Raw genomic sequence first — 20,200 nt, forward strand, 5'->3', positions numbered from 1 at the left:
TAATGTTTATATCGTCATTGTTTTTCGTAGGCTTACAATGTACAGGTGTATTCAAAACACTCGTTTCATTTGATATGAAACATAATACGACGCACAATAACGCCTCTGGTGTTGCGGATGTCCATGGGCGGCGGCAATTGCTTACTATCAGGTGATCCGTCTGTTTGTTTACCGGCTTATACCATTAAAAAAGAAATAAGAAGAGGCTTTTACCATGCACTGGGGACAGTTTATAGGCTAAGATCTTGCCAAAAAGAAGCGAGTTAGATTATATTACTTCAAATAAAATAATGAATATTCAACCTTAACAAATTCTATTGTTAAAGTATTTATTTAAAACTTTTGTTTAAACAATTTGTATAATTTACAACGCCACAAATCTGTACACAACTGTACAAATAGTTTTAAACATATTAATAGCTACAATACATATATCAAAGGTTGTTTTCATATAATAAATTTAAAATAATGTCGCATTGTTTTACATTTGCTACATCACTACCGGTTTTTGATATTTATTATTTACGATTTCTCACGGTTTGACTGACGTGTGGGGTTTTTGATATACACAATTTATTATTTTTTTGACTGCCTCGTCAGTAGAGTGGTCGCAAGTGCGACTGCCGAACAAGGGGTCTCGGGTTCGATTCCCGGATCGGGCAAAGTGTTACTGGGCTTTTTTCTCAGTAGTAGCACGGAGTCTGGAAAAGTGCCCAGTATATGGCAATAGGCTCACCCCCTATTACATGGGAGTTATAACGCAAATGGTGAAAGTGGGTGTACATTGTATAGCGGCATTACATGCCGTAATGTGCACCTCTGCCTACCCCTTCGGGGTTAAAAGACGTGACGTTGATGAATGATGACAAATTAATGTTTATACTAACTATCGTGAGATATACTAACATTTAAGTATCATATCTGTTTATATGTGATTCTCAAAGTCAAAGTCAAAATTATTTATTTTTCTATTAGACCAGAAAGGCACTAATATTGTTATTTTCTTCTATTTTTTTTTAATTCATTTTTTTCCACACTAAAGAAACAACGCAAGCGTTGTTTCACGTCGGTTTTCTGTCCATGAGCCGCGTTTTCTTACCATCAAGTGATCCGTCTGCTCGTTTATCAGCTTATTCCATAAAAAAACAATTCCCTTTGCTTGTTTAATTATGAATTAAAAATTATTATCTGTGAACAAGACATGAGAACATGCATTATATTGTCAGTCACAGGTTTGTGAAAAAATAATTACTTATGTAATACAAAGCAATTAAAACTGTTTGCGTAAATTCACTGTAGCGTGTAAAACTCAAAAAAAAAACAAAAAGTTTTTTTAGGAATATTCTAGTTTATTAAAATATTTTTATTCTTTTTGAGTTAACTCAAAAAGAATAAAAACGTTGCCTGTCTAACATGTTGCATATAAAAATATAATCTTGTCTTATATTTCGTTTAAATTGCATCATATAAATATAAAGTGTAGCTACCTACACTTTATATTGTTGCTATTTTTATATATAAAAATTTGAAGTAAAAAATAATAAAAAACAACTTAATACCTACTTCTTTTATTATGATTCCGTTGTGTGATAACAAAAATAATATTTACCAGACAAAATTAGACATATATTTTAGACATATTATCTAATTTTGTCTGAGTAGCAACAACATGATTTGCAATTATAACTTGCTTCATTAAATAATGCGCTAACAGACCCTATTTGTCTAAAGGGGTGAATGGAACTGCGGTTATTATGACTTCTTCATACTATAAGGATCATAGTAGGTGTACTTTCTTCTGATTGGAAGCTAAATGACAAAATGCTAACTCATTCTAATATCGGGATAGACATTCATACACATACAGGCCCTTTTTTAAGGAGAGAAAATCATCCAATGACTTCTCCCGCCTTGGACGAGGCGTGAGGGACTCTTACTGACTAAGAACCACCCCGTCCTTACTCCTGGTTTCGAGCTGGAGTCCTAGTAACCCGCTAGGCAGTCCACAGCTCCAGATCAGGCACCATCAGGTGCATCTAATAATGTAGTTAGGGACTGTACACACATAAGCAACTTAAAATCATAATGATACAGAAATTACCTATATTTAGTTTTGACGATTTTGTTATGGCTTTTGGTATTCTGTTTAGCATAATGTGAAACAATAACAAAAACAATAAGATGAGTGGATGACACACAAGTGACAGGCTGAATGAAGCTGTAGCTAAACCTGTACTTTAGAACACTCAACGTTCATGGGTTTATTTTCTTTATTTCCCCTTTGTTTACCTTTTGTTAGCGATAAAACGAGGAACTTGGAGTTTTTCAATGGAATTTTTCACGCTTTTGTTCGAATTCTCTCTACCAAACCATTGTTATATAAAATTGAAAGATATATTTTCGAAATACTTTCTAATAACACTCAAAATTTTGTAAAAGAAAGAAAAATAACACTGTGAGGGGAGGAAAATCGTTGGAACGAATTTTTTTTTTTCATCTATTATTCTTAAATTTGTATTATTATTTTTTTCGCAAGTCACTTTATAGCCGTTTATTTTAAACAATGCCTGTTAGAATGACAGGTTCAATTTATTAAAACTCATTATGGAAATTATGAGTTTAATTAATTAAGGGAAAAAAAAGAAGTTTAATGGCTACTTGTTCGTTGAAAGCGTTATCGAGGCAGATCAACACGAAGTGTGCGTGATAGGCTGTTTCACTGAAACAGCTTGTAGGTAGATTATTATTAACAATATTCAGTACAAAACATGTTTAATAATTCATTATTTGAGGTAGAAAATCATCCAACGACTTCTGCTTTGGGTGAGGCGATAGGGAATATCAAAGTCAAAGCATTCATTTCAATTAATCCTAAATTAGGCACTTTTGAAACGTCATGTTGAATTGTCCGTCAGTCTGTCTGTCAGTGAAGCTAGATACAAAACTCTTACTGACTAAAAACCACGCCGTTCCTACTCCTGCTCTTTGTTCCGGAGCCCCGGTAACCCGTTATAGGTCGTCCGCAGCTCCGAGTAGGCTTATACAATTCGTCACTGTCTATTGCTTGACAAGGGGCTGGGTCTTTTACATTACAGGTTATTTCAAATTTTTTACTCATAGGTGGATTAGAAATCGCGGTTTCTGAAAGATCAGATTTATCAAAGAACATTTTTTTAAAACGTTGCCCCACAGTTGGATTTTCTCCTGTGTCGTGGGTGCGTTTACAAACATACAATTTGACATGCACATGACACCCAGACCCGAAACAACAATTTGTGGAACACACAAAGAGTTGCTCCGTGCGGGAATCGAACCCGCTACCCGTTGCACGGCAGCCAGTTGCCCAGCCACCGCGCCAACCGTGCAGTCATTGCTTGCCCGTTCTCTGTTTAATGTATGCTACTCTCTCTGTATTATATACTAGCTAATCCGACGCGGTTGCTCAGGTGCAAATCAAAAATAATCATCCAATTTGATCCAGTAGTCCCGGAAATTATCGTGTAACAAACAAACTCTTCAGATGTAGTTTTATAAATATAGTACAAGTCTATTTCTCAGTAATAGCACTAGTTCTAAAATTATGTTCGTATTTTAGTAGTGGGTGCTAATTAATCCGGTTTAAAATAAATGCTATCATTAGTATGATTCCTCTAAACTCTTCATCATATCAATTTTATAAACAGATTTTGGTGAAATATGGTATAACAGGAGATTTTAATGAAATAGGCAAAAACACGAAAATGGAATGAAACGCATATTTCATGACAGTTATATAATGTTATGAACCTCATTAAACAACTAAAATTAATACGACATTCATTAATTTTTGTAAATATAATAATTACATAATATTGTGGAGCATATAATGACAAATTAACATCGTATTTTCAACGAAAAAGTCTATACGCTCATAGTAAAAAAGAAGAAAGTAAGAAAAATACTGTTCAAGATTTTGTCCGAACCGAGCATCGAACCTAGCACCTCTTCCTCAACCATGACACTACCAACAGCCCGGAGCTGCGGACAACGTAAAAGGTTACCGGGGCTGCGGCTCAAAGCAGGAGAAGGAACGGGGTGGTTTTTAGTCAGTGAGAGTCTGACACACTCTCTTGCTTCGCCCAAGGCGGAAGAAGACACTGGTAGATTTTCCCCCTCAAAAAAAAAAAAAAAACCAACAGCACAAACAAAGATACAGGTAAAATTAATACGAACAAAAATAGTCAGGACATTTGGGTTAAACAGTTATGGACGCTAATCCCGAGATACCAGGCTCCCATAATAACACAGGAGCATTCATTCCTCTCACGTACACTAAAGGTTATTGAAGGAAAACATCACGAATTCCCTAAACTTTCTCCTTTTTGCTTACTTAGAAACGTTCCAGTAAAGGCTTTGGCGAATGTGACATTCTGAATTACGAATTGAATGTATGTATTGTACGAGTATTTTTTTGCTTTTATAGTGCCCTGGTACTTTTGGTTACCTATAGGGTAGCTATTGTGTATTCTCAAAATCTTGGATTTTTGAAATATAGGTACTTTATTATGAGAATTTTGGCGTTAATGTATATGGATGAGTTATCGAGTAAGATAATGAGGGTTAATTTCTGAGCTTAAAAAAGAAATGGCAAATATTTTTAACACATTAAACGTGATGGGGGACAAAAGTGACAGGCGTGGCGCTAGCGGAGGATTTGCTTTCAACGGTATTTGTGGGCAGTCAAAACCTTAACACAGACGAAATCTTCAATATTATGGAATTTCATTGCTTCTACGCGTGACAAGAGGCCTTTGCTCAGCAGTGGGCACTTTTAGGCTGATTTGTGATGTGTGATGTGACGGAATTCATAATTCTTGCAATTTTCGACCCTATGGCAATGTAATAACAAACCTGACTTCTAGAAATTCCTTTGAAAAATAACCTGCACAAAGTTTACGTCTACCATTATCTCTTTATATATTTTTATAGATTTTTCTTAAGACCAACTCGGAACTTAAGTTCTATGAAATTTTAAAGAAGAACTTGCTTCATTTGTATTAGTCTCCTCGAGTTCCTAGGTATATAAAATTACCTGCAACTAGGTTTTGCTTAAGTTAGTACTAACAAACATAAAGTTTCTCTTTCAGCGGTAACTAACGATGCTGCTCGAATAAGAAAATATTTTAGATTCCTTTAAGATGCTAAGAGGAAAAATATTTATGTTATATTATCTAGGATCTAGAGATAGACATTTTGATGGGGCTTTAGTGTGAACATATCGAATTTTTGGTTTGAACATGTCATCTAAGAGTATCTGGATCGATCTATCAATTTCCAATTCCCCAACAACCCTTAAATTCCTAACCCCCAAAAGGCCGGCAACGCACTTGTAACGCCTTTGGTGTTTCAAGTATCCATGGGCGGCGACGATTGCTTACAGGTGATACGTATGCTCATTTCATATAAAAATAAAAAAAGTTCAATAATATTGCTAAGAATATCTAAAATATTCTTAATTTTTAGTCTTACGCAATGCATATTACATAAATAATACAACTGGTATTTAAACACCCATTTAGAAACACAATATATATCTAGTTTGCAATAAAACTAAGCTCAGCAGACCGTTTAATGGATTTCGCACAAAAAGACACACCTAAGATAATTCATTTATAATCTTAACACTAAATCATTACAAGAAAATTAACTTAATACTTTAAAGAACATAATATATGACGAAGGAGAAATCTACGTGGTGTTTTGAAAAAGTGTGACGTCATCATTGCTGACGTCACAGTTGTTGTTCTCACGATGGTCACCCATTTTGGGGCTTAGAAAAACTTCACGAGTACTGTAAACTTAGTTTATTCAACTCCCAGAGAGGTCCGTACTGTACGGCGATCGGAGTGCAACTGCATCGATTGCCTACAGTGCGGGCGTATTTATAGGACTCGGCGCACGAGCACGTGCTTACAAGTTTTAGGTTAAGTATTGAAATTACAATGATAACGTTAATTTTACATCGTGTTAAACTTAAAATAATCAACTGATGATTAATAAACTGATTTTTAGGACAATCAAGTGAATTAACCAAACTTATTCTACTTTCTCTGGATAATTGATGTGGTTGCGCCGACACGGCCATACTGACAGGCGGTGCGCGCTCTGCACCAGCCTCGTTGATTTTTTTGTTGATTCTCGTAGGTTCTCGGTGATTCTCGTAGGTTCTCGGTGATTCTTGTAGGTTCTCGGTGATTCTCGTAGGTTCTCGGTGATTCTCGTTGGTTTTGTTATGTTGTGATGTGATTACCTGTAGGCAAAGAAAGTATTTTCTCTGAGAAGGATTTCTGTTCATTATAAATTAGTTGTTAGTCTCGTAGAGTTCTCGGAGGGTCTCGTAGAGTTCTCGGAGGGTCTCGTAGATTTCTCGGAGGGTCTCGTAGATTTCTCGGAGGGTCTCGTAGATTTCTCGGAGGGTCTCGTAGAGTTCTCGGAGTTTAATTTAGAATTTTTGAAATTTGAAAAGAGTAATTAACCATGCAATACTTATCTGTTTATTCTGGTGGCTTGTTTTCACTCTCCAGGTCGTGGTTTTGATGTACTTGCGGCTGTTGATTCGTTCCAGTTGATCAGGTGGAAGAGCTGATGATGAAGCGGCTGGGGTAAGGGCTTCTTGCAATCCCACTTCTGATGACGAAGGAGAAATCTACGTGGTGTTTTGAAAAAGTGTGACGTCATCATTGCTGACGTCACAGTTGTTGTTCTCACGATGGTCACCCATTTTGGGGCTTAGAAAAACTTCACGAGTACTGTAAACTTAGTTTATTCAACTCCCAGAGAGGTCCGTACTGTACGGCGATCGGAGTGCAACTGCATCGATTGCCTACAGTGCGGGCGTATTTATAGGACTCGGCGCACGAGCACGTGCTTACAAGTTTTAGGTTAAGTATTGAAATTACAATGATAACGTTAATTTTACATCGTGTTAAACTTAAAATAATCAACTGATGATTAATAAACTGATTTTTAGGACAATCAAGTGAATTAACCAAACTTATTCTACTTTCTCTGGATAATTGATGTGGTTGCGCCGACATATATATTGATAAAAAATTAAGAGGAATTCCACCAGAGATGTGAATATATTTGGTTTCCACCAATCATATATTTTTTTTTTTACATTTAATGGGTCGACGTTTGGCCGCTATCTCACCTGATGGTAAGTGATGATGCGGCCTACGGTGGAGCACGTCTGCCCATAAGCAACCTATTCACTCGGGCCTTGAAGACACCCAAGTTATACCCATCAGGAAACACAGACTCCGGCAAGGAGTTCCACTCCCTAGCAGTTCGCACAAGGAAGCTTGAAGCGAAGCGCTTCGTGCGAGTGGGATATCTACCATGAAGCGGTGACGCCTCGCCGATTGTCTTGTGGTTCGATGATGAAAAGGACTAGGGGGAATCAAGTTGTGCAATTCCCCCGCACACTCTCCGAATAAATCGACACCCGCTAAGTATAAGTATGTATCTGCCAGATACACGAAATGGTTTTTATTGCATTTTTAGCTTCAACGTACCTGTATCTATCCAATAAAAAAATATCAAAAAAATTGTAACAGCCGAACATGGTTTTTTTTCAGACGCATAAGTATTTATCTGAATTAGCTAGGAAATAAATACAACGTACAAATATGTAACTTCCAGTTAAATAGTAGTACGCGGGGGGATCGAGACGCGGGGTGCGGGCATCTGCCGCTCGCTCAGTTCTTCGCGGTAACAGCGAGCGGCACGCGCGAGCGGTGCGTTATATTTTATTAATATAGTGAACGCTATAAATTCTTAGTATCGTTAAAGCAAAATGCAATTAAAAGGCGACAGAATCTCACCATGTCACCACCAAATGAGATTTATTCGTCACCTAGACAAGGTAAGTCCTAATGATAATTATTATGGAATTTTAGCCATTCCCGGTGCATAAGTGTGTATCTACGTAGTTACACATTTATACACTGGATTCAATTTTAATTGTAAAATGTATCTAGGCACTTAACTACTTATTCCATGGATATCGCGTAAAATATTCGATAAATATTCCATTGAAAAAGTGTGGATGTGGCAGTTAGAGTATTTTGATACATTCTAAGACCGGAGTAAAATTATCTATGTGTTATAAAACAAAACCATAAACCTTTACAAACAAAATTTCCTTGTAAACATAAACTGTACTTAATTTTAAACTCAGTTACCAAATTTCAAACCATAGATCCTTAAAATGACAAAGATATGACAATTTATAATTTTTGCAATCTTAAATTCGCTCTCCTGTAAAATTTAACTTTTTCAGTTACTTACTTATACTTAGGACGTGTCGAAATATTCATTTGTACACATGGCTTAACACTGGTGAAATCGGACTCAGTTAAGCTAAGTTTTTGATATGGAAAGATGCATGCTATGGATGCGTACTATGAATGTTTTCCTTACTATCGCACAGCTACTCTAGTCTTCTTACGAGTAAAGAATCAAGCGTGGAGATTATTGCAAACCCTCTTACGTAGAGAGGCTGTAGATTGGCACGGCTGTAGCTATCCAACTGCATCATCATTACCAACATCCAAGATGATCCAGCATCAAGAAACATTTAAAAATATCAAAATTACTACTACTCTTTAATTACAAACCTCTAGATACACATACTTCATTTAGTGTATTCGGAACAAATCGACACGAACGTTACTTAGCACTTGTGTCCGATTCAATCACGTGGGTGTTTCATCAGCCGACGGGCTCACGTCTAATCCATCACCAAGAAATTCATTAAGTATCTCGTTATGTAGGTTTCTGTTAATATTACCTACCAGACGTGTGTATAAATAGAAATGAAATGTCTGTCTGTACACGATATTCTTACTTTTCCTTGATTAGATGATATTATTATTGTAAGTATTGTCAATATGAGTTGTGACGTCTTTTCTACATGTATCTATGTAACTTGCTTTAACCCTGAATTAGGTATTTACTAATGTAATTAACCTCTTTTCCATGCACTGAACCCAAAACATAATAAGTCCCCCACTTTTCAAGAAGTAACGATAAGGAAAAATATCATCTCACATGTTTGAATCTAAGAAAACGTCCTCCAATTATGTTACGAGTTGTAAATTAACCTATTGCTAAAAACGGAGCCCAATTACAGATTATTACTAATTACCTACTTTTTTAAAACTAATTATATAGAATTTTCATTCCAAACTGCGTGGTATTACTAGAAATTACCCGAACACGAAACTCCTTACATTTGACACAAAGAATCATAACATTTATGATATTTATAATATTAAAATTCTGGAGTTAAATCAATTGCAAACATTACCAGCATGCAATATCGTTTACACACAAACACTCACACATATAGGTACAGCAACATAGAATTTGATGTTACGACACCAAAAAAAAAAAACTCCAAACACATTTCCTCAATACTGTTCGTCAGTATCCGTAAACCTTTAACTACACACAAGGCGTTACTAAAGCGAAGCGGAAGATATAAAAATATATTTTATATTCATGTTTCGTAAGGTCCCTTGACGGGAGAAAACAATGAAAAACATCTTCGTCTCAATGTTTCCATATTTTGTTACGCGGATCGTAAAACCGCAAGTGTGTTTGCTTGATGTGGTATTAAAAATCTAGAGGTAGGTACACCGGCTTTAAGGTTATTTTTTAATACTTGTGTTGATGCAAATAGAGAATTTTTTAACCAATACTCGTTGCTAGTAGCTTGAATTCTCGTGGGATAAAAAGTATCCTATCACCCAAGTCAGCTCATACCCTGTATGTATACCAAATTCTTTCAAAATTCGCTCAGTAGTTTCAGCGTTATTGACGGACAAACATCCAAATAATAATAGTAAGTTGTCAAAATAAATAAGTTATAATGGCCGTAGGCCGCAGTATTCACTATTATGCATAAGAGACACCTGACAGTACAGGGGCTAGTTTAGATCAAGCTAAGTAACTTTTAGAAGATGACATAACCGTAGTTGACAAAAACAAGTGTCTGGTTTTCAAGTAAATTAAATAATACCTAATTAAACTAATCATTACTTCTAGAAGCCATTACGCCAGATTAATTCTAGCTGTACTTAGAAAATTTTCCATTATTTTGTTTCATAAGGAAATATTTGAATAAAAGCAACTCCCAAGTTGATAAAAAGGCACTTAAAAGACGATTATGTAATAAAATAAGCAACAATTTCAAAGACACATCAGTAACGAGCCGAGAACATTTCATGCCTAATTTAATTTCATTCACAGTACTTATTTCAATATGGCGGCGGGTAACTGTCAATGTTTTTCGCTAAAAGCTGTTTAAATCTCACTTAGTATCAAAGTAATGACAACAGAGACGGATACAATTGTGACTACATTTGTTCGCATCGTACGCAACGGACGCGCCGCACGCAACGGATTTTAGTTTGTCTTGTATGGAATCGCATACTGCGTCCATTGATCCACATCGTACGTACCGCATAATCAGCAATGCCTACGGCCTATCAGCACGGTTGGCGCAGAAACTGGGAATGCCCGTGTAATGAGTAACTCTTTGTGTGATCCACAAATTGTTATTTTGGGTCTGAATGTCATGTTATGTGAACTTGTATGTTTATGCCTACGACAAAGGAGAAAATACTAGTGTGGGGCAACGTTTTAATAATATGAAAATAAAAGAATTGCAAATTTACTGACGACTGGGTAGCAGCGCTCTCTAATATACCTGAACTTTTTTAACTGCGATCTTCAGTCTACTTACCAAGTGTGAAGATTATGGCGAACCCATCTTATGTAGAGAAGACCCAAAGTATTATAGAAATCGGTCCCCATCAATGTTTTCCAAGAAAAGCTATTTCAATCTCACGGAGTATCAAAGTACTGGAAGTGACATCATTAAGCACGGATACAAGGACGGGTGGAAACAGTTCAGACGTCTAATTTGTGCGTATATTGAGACACCATTTAATGTAGATTCTTAGAAACAAGTGCGCTCACGACAGTCGCTTCTAGCTCTTTGATACTTTGTATTTTATACTTTGAAAACGTTTGAAGTTTTGCAATAAAATTTTAACTTTACTATTTTAGTGATAGAATTCTTTTTGTTTTGACTTGCCTTGTTTATAGAATTGCCAGGTTTTTAACGCTACCTACGCTCAATGCTTTAATGTTATGACTACCATCTTCTTTAATTAAATACTCTTGAATTGTTTAAAGGAAATGTAAATTAGAATTCTGAAATTAGAATGTATGAAGTCTGAATAGAAGTCAGATATTATAAAATTAGGTTTATTTTGTCAGGTTGTAGGAATTATGTAACTAATTGACATGCAGATGGATCTACTCAGTTTCTCTTACTTTAAGTTACATTGCATACATTTTTAACGTTGATAAGTCGGCGAAGCGAAGATGTGGCCGAGGATTGATTTCAATGAATCCATAATATTCTCTATTGAAATGGAAGGAAATCGAAATAAAATTATTGTTCGTCAGTCGGATAGTCAAGGAAGATGACGCTCATAGGTAAAACCATTGTTATGTTATGCATAATAACTAAGTAACAACATTGTACTAAACATACAATCAAAAGTAAACTTTAACCTTTCGTATTTAGGATGTAAATCACGCATTACAAACCACCAAAAATTACTTCGAAACTAATAAAAAACATTTTCAAATGGGACCTGAACACGTGTTACATGGGTATCAAACAACAATATGATATGACAATATGATATCCTTTTATCTGTGGGCACAAAAACCTCTGTCACACCAGATAGGAAAGGCCGAATGGCTGACACCAAAAGAGCGGCCTTTTCTATAGAAATCCTATCAATATCTGTGTAACAATACGATTTATTTCAACCCCATAAATCGTGCAACTTTTCAAAAACGGCCACAACCAAAGGATTCCTAATATTTGCTATGTGCAAAGCGTTTTGTTTGAGTGTTGGAATTTTATCAAAGGAATCGATTCCAGTCTGTGTTTTGAGGTCTCGGAATATGTGGTGGATTTGCTTATTGTGTTTAATGGTTGGAAGGTGGATGAAGTTTTCTTTCACATACAAATTACAATGTTTGTTCAAACTATAATATTGTATAATAAGGACATCTGTTGATGGCAGAAACACGGAATAAAAAGTATCTAATTACCCAAGTTAACTCATACTCTGTCTGCTTACCAAATTTTATCAAAATCCGTTCATTAGTTTCAGCGTGATTGACAAAAATCCATACAAACAAACATTCACATTTATTTTGTGATATTAGTGTGATTTAGATACTAAAAAAATGTAAAATGTAAGTCGCGTACTGTAGAATCTGGAACGAACAGTTGTATTGATACAACTCTTGTTGATTGATACGGCTTAAATCAAAACACTTATAAAGATTACTAATCAAATAAATACGAAAGCTTGAACAAAATATCATTATGTTCCTAAAAATCTTCAGATTTTCGGTACAAAATCGAGAATATAAGAAAACCAACGACCGTACATCTAAATCCTTGTAGCTGGAAATATCTTATCGATAAAAAGAATCGGGAAAAAGAAGAAAAGTAACCTATCCAAATCGCAAGCCGAGAAATATGAGCGAACGAGAAATTCCAACGTTATTTTATGTAGAAATTTCAGTTTCAATTGGGATTTTCATACAAATCATTCGGTTAGTCACCCGGAACGGTCGCACTCCGAAATAAACGATCCATAAAGTATCAAAATATTATCTAAGTTATCGGGAAATAAAGGGAGAGATAGTGAATATAATTTGGTGCTATAAAAACTTATTTCCGAGTGGAAAGTTCTGAATCTACGATTGGATCACTATTGGAGAAGTTGTCTTCGATTTCTTCAGAGAATGTTGTTTCGATTCAAAGCAAATGAAAGAGCGGCTCGTGTTACTGTAGACTGTAGTCGCAATCAATTTTATTGAATTATTCTTCGTAATAGAGTGTTGATTAGTATTTTATTGATCTAGCGAGCTTTGTTGTAAGTAAGAAGTCAATGTTTTGCGAAGAATGCTGAACTTAATTACCTCTACTTAGAATCACGAATTTAAATATTTAGACTGATCTAATTCAAAACTGCTTCTTCGTTGATTTGATTTTGTTGACTGTTCAAACTCATCATAAATACTGTCTTAGGTATTTTAGCACAAAAATTTAATTTGGCAACGTTTAATTTCGTAACGTCACGCCTTTTTATTCCCGAAAGAGTAGGCAGAGGTGCCCATTATGGCACGTACTGCGACTGTACACTGTACATCCACTTTCACCATTTGTGTTACAAGTTCTATGTAAATGGGGGTGAGCCTATTGCCATATACTGAGCACAATCCGTACTTAGCACTGAGAAATTTTCAGCAAACCGAAAGAAGCGCAGTAATACTTTGCCCAACACGAGAGACGAATCTTTGCTAGTCGCAATAGCTAGCACTCGCCTAACGAAACAGACAAAAAATCTCATAAACAAACATAAAATCAACAAGAAAAATTACCAACACTCAACTCACAAGCAAGAAAACGGACACAACCTTCATAAATGTACTTTATAACTTACCCAAAAACCCATACAAAAATCCCATAAGCTAGCAACAAACCCCATGCCTTGTAGCCGGGTAACTCCAATTTATTACAATGAATAATGCAAGCCCAAACCGTTCCCCGAACCGTTCCCGAACCGTTCCGCCATCTTTCCATTCCTTATTATTTTAAGAGATTTCCACAACGGCGTGCCGGACCGGGTCTTATACCGGCACTTTCTGCTGACACGAATTTTAGTGACGTAACTATGGGTACCCTTTATAGGATAGGTTTTTGTCTGTGAGTCCGTCTGCGTGGGTTTAGGGACTATATGGGGTGAATGTAATAAAATATGAAAGAAAAGAAAAAAAACATTTATTTCACACGCAAAAAAAGAAATAAAAAGTAGGTACAGTTTATGCAGAGATTTGACGATGTGAAATGGGACCAGTTCAGCATGTGTCATTTTAAATAAAATATGGTGTACCTATATGACGTTGTCCACTTTCGAACAGACTGGCAGACTGTTATTTATTTCATTATTTGTTGATATTTCAAAAATACAGACCTTTAACCATTTATGGTTTAATTGGAATAAATGATTTGACTGACTTGACTACCTAACCTAAAGGAGTGAATTTCCAAAAATGATATAATTTTAAACTCCCACAAACTAGAAGGAATGCGTTCTACACTTGTTTTCTGTATTCCGAAGATCTTTACACGACTCAACACTATCAAAAGATAGTATACTCCGTATGTGAGTTTGGACAAACCATTTTATGTCATATAGATAGATTGAGAGTCGATGTCCCAGTTATTCGAAACATAAAGTTATTGATAGCCGCTCGAGAGACATTCTCCAAAGACAATGGAGTTTGGAAGATCAAGGAGTAACTCCAGGGATTAATAAGAATATAAGGAAGTTTGTTCAAACTAAATATTTTTGATAAAAAAAGTTAAGAGAAACGTTACGGCTTATCGTGCACTCGTCTTTTGTTATAGGGGGTGATTTTCTGAACAATGTCTATGTAGGCATATTTAATGTCTACCAAAGCAAAAGGTGATTTGATTTTGGATCTTATGAAATGGAAGATTAGGTTTAATATAACTAACACATACTGGTTGGTTGGTTTTGATATGCAATAGGTTCACTACAAATACAGTATGATGTGATAATTATTGCATGTTTTTTTAGTATAACTAAGTAATGTCTACAATAAGATTTTGAAATCAGCTTTAATTTTCTTTTTAAATACGTTGCCCCACTCTCGTATTTTCTCCTATGTCATGAGTGCGCTTACAAACATACAATTTCACATAAACATAACACCCAGACCTAAAACAACAATTTGTGGATCACACAAAGAGTTGCCCCGTGCATCTTGCGCGGCGGTCGGTTGTCCAACGACTGCGCCAACCTTTAGTGCAGTCAGCTTTATAATAGCAAGTATCAAGTTCCTCGAAGTTCCGTCCACCAAGAAGTTATACCGAAGCCTTATAATATCTTTGGAGACTAATTACCGCCTCGTCGATTGAAACAATTATATTACGGCTATTGCAACAACTGATTGCATAATAAACGGGGAGAAATGTTATTACAAGATTGGTTTATAGTTTCAGCCATTACTATTACTACGGCCATAATTAACTGTGATTCACAAACATAATTGTTTCCTTTATAGTGTTGAGTTAATTTAGTATTGTGAACTTTAGTTTAGTTGCTGTTTCCGAGTTCTGCAATGTTATATTCTAGTTTTTATTACTTAATTTCTTACCAACTTCTTGTCTATATATTTTTATGATAACTATCGTGAAACATACTTAATTAACTGCAAATTATGGGTTACTCACGTAAATTAATGGAGAAAAGCTACAAGTTTCGAATTATGGAGGGTCTCTTCATCATTAGCAACGCGCGCAGACTAGTAGAGCTTTTCTCCATCAATGTACGTGAGAAAACCGTGATTATTAGTTAACTTCTTGTGTATTTTGTATTGTTGGGACGGCAGAGTAAAATATATTAGCCATAACTCCTGCATTTTCTACGACTGTCTTATGGGCTAATAATTAAGTATCAATATTGTACAATTACTTTTGTCGTTTATTTTACGTTGTTCTATCACTACTTATAATTGTGATTCTGTAAACTTGTCAGTTACAATCGTTTCTGGGTATTTTTTCATCATATCAGTCTCTAAACGGCCACTAAAACATAGAAAAATTACCGAATATTAATTGATCCTTTTGCTTCTTTCCAGGTCTACGACGAAGCTAAGCTAAACACACCATAGAAGGTAAGACAACATTAATTTATTGCAATACATGATTATAATACTCAACATTTATTCCTGGCTTTTGTATTATATTTGCCATACATCACAATTGAGTGTCAGTACCTCATAAACATCCGTCCTTTCTCCTATTTTCCTGTGTTTCTGACATACTTACTCTTTTTGTTTTCCGTACCATATTGTCTCTCTTAATGTAATTATATTATGTGCCACGGAGATTGTTCTTTCTTAGCTATTTTTGTTATGTGATGTTTTTTGGTTAAAGGAAATCCTTGGATGTACTTTGTCTGATTCAAATTCCGTTCTTGAAGTTTTTCCCTTCTCTAAGATAGTAATTTCCTCTGATTTTGTTCACTATATGTCTTCATTTATTTTGTTTCGTTGCTTGCTGCGTTATGTCCTTGGTAGCCCATGCTTATAACCAATTGACAATTGTGGCTTTGCTATACATATTCTTTCTATACACTTTAACACATTGAATATTTTCAATCTCAATATAATATTCGATTATATTATCTATTCAAAGCTTAAATCACCGGCACAAATCCACGCAGTCTAAATTCTTCAAAAAACTTTTCTCATTCCTTCCATCTTTGGGCTCAGTTCGAACTCCATGATCTACCATTAACGAAGGCTCAACGATCCTTGAACTATGTTCTAAAGCTTTAATGGCTCGAGAAATAAGTTCACGTGTAATTGGTTCAAGCATTTTTGGCCTGAAACAATTTTGGGCTTCATGCGCCCACGGAGAGAGCATTGGCTATCTAAAATTGTATCTTATAAGATTTATTTGAAGCTATTTTCTTTTTCGATGCGATTATGTAATTTTTCGGTTGAGCAGTTTTATGAGCTGTAAAGGCTATTTTTGGACGTTTTTGCTTGATGGCAGGATTGTGAGGTTGAGGACTTAGGGTTTATTATATCGAAACAATTTTTTTACTTCATTGCCCAAACGCGTCACGAAACAAGACTTGACTTTCAATTTAAGTCCTCTCATATACCGTTCACGTCTCAAGAACTCAATAACGACTCATCAAAAAGCAATAAATGCTGTCCAATGACTTGTGTGACCTACAAATGGAGTTAGAGTTGAGTATTGACCCTTAGAGCCATACGTCTCACCTGGTACCCTTTCGACTCACCCACTCCTGAGTGACCCTAAACCTTTACTCAGAAATCGTCGTAATACATAAACAAGTAAACTAGTTAGTTGAAGTCACGACGTGCGAAGATTGTTAAACGGAACGTATGACTTCGGTACAAATATTTATTTGATATTTGTTTTCTTAGTAAGCGATTTTCTTGTTGGTTATTGTACGTGATGGTTTACGTGTGCTGTGGTTTGGAATTGGATTGTTTGATTGTAAGGTATGAGGTATGAGGGAGATTCTTAGGTTAAGCAAAAATTTTGATTGATTTACTTTCCTGCTAAAATCAGGAGCTGGATAATTAGAAGACATGGAGTTGGAGGTGTACATACATAGACTTCGGAGATCCTTCCTTCCTTCGGGTTGCCTTCAAAATTAAAGTCGAACCTTCATTTTGTAAGTCGGTTAATATAATGAAACCTTTTCCTAAGTCTAAAAAATACCACACAGAAAACCACAACAAAATAGGTTCAGCTAAAGGCAAGATGATCTTACATACATACATACAGGTCAAACTGAAAACCTCCTGTTTTTGAAGTCGGTTAAAAATAAAGTATGAATAAAACAGCCTATAAACTGTAATTTCAGTACCGTATTAAAAATGTCGGTACACACACTACAACGTCATTCACAAAAATGTTATTCAATTAATTAATTTTAATGCCAAAATCAATACGGTTCCAGAAATCGCCTACAAGAGCTTAAGCATGGAAAATTTTAATTAAATTTCAATCTGCAGGCAGGAGAATTATGGCGATTACAGCAAAAACTGATTTCAACGACAGACATCGGGCTGTGACGTAATTTTCATCTGTTTGTAGTTGAATAATATTTCAGATGCACGAGTTATACCCTTGGGCGAAATTGTTGTTGCATTCATAAAGAATACTCGTTGTATACTGTATAGTACATACTGATTGGCTATTGTTCATATTCGAAAACATTCTCGGAACATGGAAATGTAACTGAATCAAATTGTAATTGGTAAATGGTTTAATTTAATTCATTTTTATTTTGAGGTTAACGGTTTATAGTTTTGGAAAACATGGAGTGAATAATCTAGACTAATACAACAGCCTATGAGTAGCCACTGCTGCCCAAATCCTTTTCTTCCAAAGGTTTGAGCATTAGTCACCACCCTTGCTCAATGCGAGGTGACGATTTCAGACTTATAATTACAAAAAATATAAGCCTAAGTTTTCTCACAATGTTTTTCTTCACCGCTTGTCAATAGTGTTTAAATAATCTTACGTACGTGCCGCTGGCAGGTTTCGAATTCGCACCCTTATGCATGAAAAGCGGGTGTCTTAAACCTCCAGGTTACCATGATATTAATCATTACATAATCTAGACTAGACAATATATTGGTATTAATTACTATATTTGATACCTACTTGGTAAAAAGATGCAAATTACTTTTTGTATAGAAAATATTGACTTTACACAAATCGTACTCTTCAAATACCTACAAGGCTACCTTTCCTATCAGAACAAAATCACCACAACATTCATCCTTAACAATGCTTAGATAAGAACTCCATACCTAACATTACGAAGAACAAACAATTACAGCATAAAACACATTTAAATGAAAGAGCAAAGCGCATTCAAAAACTTTTGTGTAACAAGACAACAAACTCCTCACATGAACATTGACAAACACTCGAAAATACGTAACGAGAACATTCTGATACTGTTGTATACAACATTTCTTGAAGAACAACTTCAAACTCTGCTCATAATTAACATATTCAAACAAGAGTTCACGTGCCATTCCTCTTATTGGACCGAGCTAAAAAAACAAACACTGGAAAATTATTTGAAAAGTAAAACACCCCATGTAAAGTACAATACATACGCGTATTTTTTTTTATGTATAATGCGAAGAAACTCGCGTTATACAGTTTGGTAAGGACATGTACTTTCAGCATTATGGCTTCACAACCCTATGTTTTCTTGTCAACGTACGAAAATCTCATTTTATATATTTTAGGGAGATACGAAACTTGATTTTATTACGTGATCAAAATATTGCGCATTTTCTTACTGACATTTCCTTGTTTGGAACACAATTTCCTAAACATGGTATAGATTACTTTTTTTTTCGTTGATGAACTCAGTATGTGAAAGTTTGTGTTGCTAAGCCATGGGCGAGACACTATGAGAATTAAGAAATATAAAGTGTTCGAGGATGTCGTGGTGTCTCGGAGGCTTAAGGCACCCGTTTCTGATGCTTGGCAACTACCAATGTGAGTTTTTCCGAGTTGTATGTACTTTCTAAGATTATTTACCACTGAGGGAAAACATCATAAGGAAACCTGGGCTTAAAATTTCTAATTATGGTCTGCAATTATTGCTAACCCGCATTGAGCAAGTGTGGTGATTAATGCTCAAACCTTTTCCTTGCTAGAAGAGCCCTATGGTCAGCAGTGGCCACTAAAATGTTGTTGATGTATGTTCAAGGATTTTAGTAAATTTATAATTCTTCAAATGAGAATTATCACCTTTCAAACATTTTTATCTGTTGAAGCAACAAGATCAAAGTAGACAATACAGTGATTGATAACCATTCTTCCTTACACTTTGTAGTATAGAAGATATTAACCTTACACTACACAAGCAACAGAAATTATAAACAATAATTGATCTAAAATCTTATTTTACTGTCTACCCAAAATCTCTCTGTTTGTATTCTAATAACATCAGAATCCTCTTCAGACCATTTTGATAATTCCAGAACAATAATCGAAATATTATATTCTAGACATTGGGCCTTAGAACTGAGGTCCCAGGATTTGGAAATTAACATTAGGACCTTTGGGTTTTAAGACTTTGGGAACTAAATAACGAAGTTAGGTGTCCTAGCATAAGTTCTGTCGCCTTGTAATTGTGTGGAACACAAACTTATAATGGATTTAGCTGAATGTCTTTGCGTGTGTTCGGAATAGTAATGGTTTATATTGATTGGAATTTTGGTAATTTAACGTTGTCATCGTTCGTGAGGGCCTAACTTAATTACTTTTGGTCAGGTGGACATAAGTGACTTAGTTGTCGATTAGACTCGTCTTGGAATGTTCTACATTTTACTCTCTTATGACTAGTTTGTTGCCTGTGGGGGTAGTGTAGTAAGTGTTCCGCAGATGCGGATTACCTAGCGGATTTACCGGGGCTCCGACTCGAAAAGCAGGAGTAGGAACGGGGTGGTT

General features: G+C 35.5%; 1 protein-coding gene across 3 annotated transcripts in view; it reads left to right on the plus strand.

The window, feature by feature from the left end:
- LOC118265753 (zwei Ig domain protein zig-8) overlaps positions 1–20,200 on the plus strand; it is a 215,959-nt gene that overhangs the window by 98,045 nt on the left and 97,714 nt on the right. For all 3 annotated transcript variants that reach the window (XM_050695126.1, XM_050695127.1, XM_050695128.1), the window contains one exon: positions 15,814–15,849. The gene's annotated coding sequence lies outside the window, so the exon portion shown is untranslated. The remainder of the gene's footprint in view (positions 1–15,813; positions 15,850–20,200) is intronic.

This window comes from Spodoptera frugiperda, chromosome 7 (genome assembly GCF_023101765.2).
Source record: "Spodoptera frugiperda isolate SF20-4 chromosome 7, AGI-APGP_CSIRO_Sfru_2.0, whole genome shotgun sequence".
NCBI lineage: Eukaryota > Metazoa > Arthropoda > Insecta > Lepidoptera > Noctuidae > Spodoptera > Spodoptera frugiperda.